The sequence below is a fragment of the Nicotiana tabacum genome, chromosome 22, assembly GCF_000715075.1.
Source record: "Nicotiana tabacum cultivar K326 chromosome 22, ASM71507v2, whole genome shotgun sequence".
In the NCBI taxonomy this organism is placed as follows: domain Eukaryota; kingdom Viridiplantae; phylum Streptophyta; class Magnoliopsida; order Solanales; family Solanaceae; genus Nicotiana; species Nicotiana tabacum.
Window position 1 is genome coordinate 188,538,976 of NC_134101.1, and position 3,273 is coordinate 188,542,248.

The 3,273-nt window shown below is 35.6% G+C and overlaps 1 long non-coding RNA gene across 1 annotated transcript; it reads left to right on the top strand.

Moving 5' to 3' along the window:
- The first annotated feature begins 1,055 nt into the window (after window positions 1-1,055).
- On the top strand, window positions 1,056-2,832 carry LOC107798577 (uncharacterized). The gene is made up of 2 exons (XR_001650929.2): window positions 1,056-1,192; window positions 2,456-2,832. It is a non-coding gene; the product is annotated as an uncharacterized LOC107798577 (long non-coding RNA).
- The last annotated feature ends 441 nt before the right edge of the window (window positions 2,833-3,273 follow it).

Consider the following 3,273-nt stretch of genomic DNA (forward strand, 5'->3'; position numbering starts at 1 on the left):
GTTTTAGCGATATATATTATTAAGTGTGAGAACGTGATTTTTGCCCTAAGCTAATTATTCCTAAAAATTCAAACAAAACAATCTCTTTATTTTTACATTTTTTGTGAATTCTGATAGTTGTTTGCATTTTATTTGTGCATGTTAATTCATATGAAAATACAAAAATATGCATTTAGGATATAACTTCATATTTTAGGATTAAGTAGGGGTTAATTTGTTTTGGAACAAAATATAAAAATCACAAAAATAGTCCACTTTGCATTTTAATCGTTTTAATTGTGAATTTGCCATGAAATAGGTTTTAAATAATTTTAGAATTTAATTAATTTAGCTTTGACATCTATTAGGATTTTTATTTTTAATTGTGCATCCTCATAAAATTAGGGAAAAATAAAACAAAAATACAAAATGAAAAATGAGTAAAAGAAATAAAAAGAACAAAAAAAGGGAATAAATAAAGAGGGCTGCTCACAATTGGGCCATTTCAATTAAATTCACTCAGCTCAAAGAAAAAATCAGACCAAACACACCCCAGAAACCGGCCCAAACCCGTCCCTCTACCCGATCCGCCCTTCTTGCCCTCGAAACGACGTCGTTTCGTTCCCAGTCGATCCAGACCGTCGAGGTTATCATATCTAACGGCCAGGAACTCACCTCTCATTAATATAAATCTGTCTGAACTCGTACCCCCCCCCCCCACCCCTCAGTCATCGTCCCAAAACCACCCCTAATTAGCTCTGTGTAACACCACCGCCCGCCGCCGCCGGAAATCGCCAACGGCGGCGGCCCACCTCCAAATGCCACCAAAAATACACCCTAGATTCCCTTTTCTTTCCTTTCTCCAAATCCATACCCCTTTTTACTCGAATCACAACCAAAACCTTCGAATCTTAGATCAAAGAAACTCCGGCCAAAACGTCACCTTGCCCAAACACCACCAAATTTACACCACAAGACTGCCTCCGTGTCCTCTATCGAACCCCCTTAACCCCGTCCCTCGAATCCTGCCGGAACTATTCGAATATCAGTTTAAGTTTTTTCCGGCCAAAACCCTAGTCACACCAACTCGCCCCAAAATGATACCATATGTCCCTTGGGCCCTCCTCGTCAAGAATTCAATGTCATTAACACTCAATTCCCACCAGAGACGGCCGAATTTGAAGTGTGAAAGTCAGCCGGACTTCGAGCCATGGTATTGAGTTTTTGTTTTCTTTTTTCCTTTGTTTAATTCTTTTATTTTTGCTTCTGTGATCATATTCGTTAAATTCTAGTTTAAGAAGTTTCCGTTGATTTTGGTCCTAATTCTGTGTCTGATTGTTGTTTACTTAGACTTTAATTCGTCTTGCTTTTCTTTTAGTTTAGTTTGATTATTAGCATGACTTCATTAGAATATGATTTGTTACGATTAAAACTTGTTTTGATAATCGATTAATTCCGTTGGATAGGTTTGGATATTAGTCCAATTGGGTTCAAATCATTCTTTGATATGTGTTCTAATTCACATTGCTTCATTAGCTGATTACTTTGTCGTTGTCTGGATTGCTGAAGATTGTTAGTTAACTAAGGTTAGTTGTTAGATAATCATAGTTAGGAGTTGGGTTGGGTTAGACTAATTTAGTAATTTCAAATGAGTTCAAGGGCATTTCAGGTAACTAGTAAGATACAGAAATGATGTAGATTAAACCTGAAGTTCCTAGAACCTTCTAGATAGGGGTAAAATTAGAATTTCAGAAAACTAAGTGTACTTACTTGAAGCACAAGTCAGTAAACAAAGGGTGAAAAGTTAAAAACTAAAAATAAAAGAGGGATTGAAATGAAAGAAAACAAAAATCTGAGTTGCACTTCATTTTTGCCTATAAAAGGCATCACAAATGCCTTGAATAGGGAGTTTTTTTTTTTAGCCATAAAATTCCCCAAAAAAAACCTTTCCTGAGATCTGAATCAAAGTTCGAAATTCAAATTTTAGAAGTTCAAAAATCAGCAGTCTTATAGTTTTTCACCTTCTGTTAGATCAGAATTGCTACTCAAAAATCCAAAAACAAACAGAAATATAGTAGAAAAATCAGAAAAGAGCACTGTTCCATTGAAACTTTAGGATAATTTTAATCTCTAGTTGTTAAATCACATCTTCTAGTTCAATGTTTGGTTATTGGGTTTTCAGAGGTCTATTGGTCCGATTTTGAGTGATTTTGAGCTTGAGTAAGCAATTTTGGTTGAGTTTCGTTTGCTGAGAGTTTCAAAGGGATTTTGCGTTCATTTCCGAGTTTATTTGGGTGAATTTGGTGCTGTTCTGGGTGGTTTATCAATCCTGTTTGAATTGAAACATTTCTGCAATCATTTCTGGGCTGTGATTCAATTTCCTGGGTTGCGCATTTGTTGCTGTTTGATTATCTTTTGGTCTGTTGTTGTATTGCTGCTGCTGATCTCTTTATTCTGTTAAAAATTCCATTTCCAGGTACACATTCTAATCATGTGTGATGGAGCTGTGAAGTGAAGTAATAAAATGAAGTTTTCATCCATGCGAATACCTGTAGTTTAATTAGTAATGCTTTAATTTTAGTTCGTTGGAACTGTGTTGAATTGGAACTAATACTGGACTGTTCCGGGCTGTTTGATCTCTGGTTATTCAACAATAGTTTTTTTTTTTTTAAAATAGTAGGTATTTCCTGATTCTACTAGCCTCGTTCTGTTAAAAACTAAAAATCAAAACAGTTTGTTATTGCAGTAGGTAACAGGTATTGATGGATGGATAATAGTTTATTCTAGTTGTTACAGTTGTTATCTAATAAGTTGTGAATAAAGTAAGTCCAGGTTATTGGCCTGTTTATGCTAGTGAAGTATTTACGTAATCAATCTAATCATTTGCTTGTCACCTTTGCTATATAATTAGTTGTGAAAATTGCTTAGCATTTTCCCATTATTGTTAATGAAATTGCTTAGTTAATCCTTTACCTTCACCGTCACTAGTATTTAGTAGCTCATTTATGTCACGACCCAAACCGAAGGGCCGCGACGGGCACCCAGTGCCTTACTCAACCGAGTACCAACGTAACATATCTTTCTTATCATGTTATCATGAGTAAATGAGCTAGAAAACTCGTCCTGAGATAACAAGAATAAAACATAAGGGAATAGTCAACATATAAAGACCCAACATGATATACAAACTAATATATGTGACATACGGGCCTATAAGGCCGACATGACCATTAGTAAACTCGAAACATAGGCCGACAAGGCCATACAATTATCCATACACCTGACATATGTCTA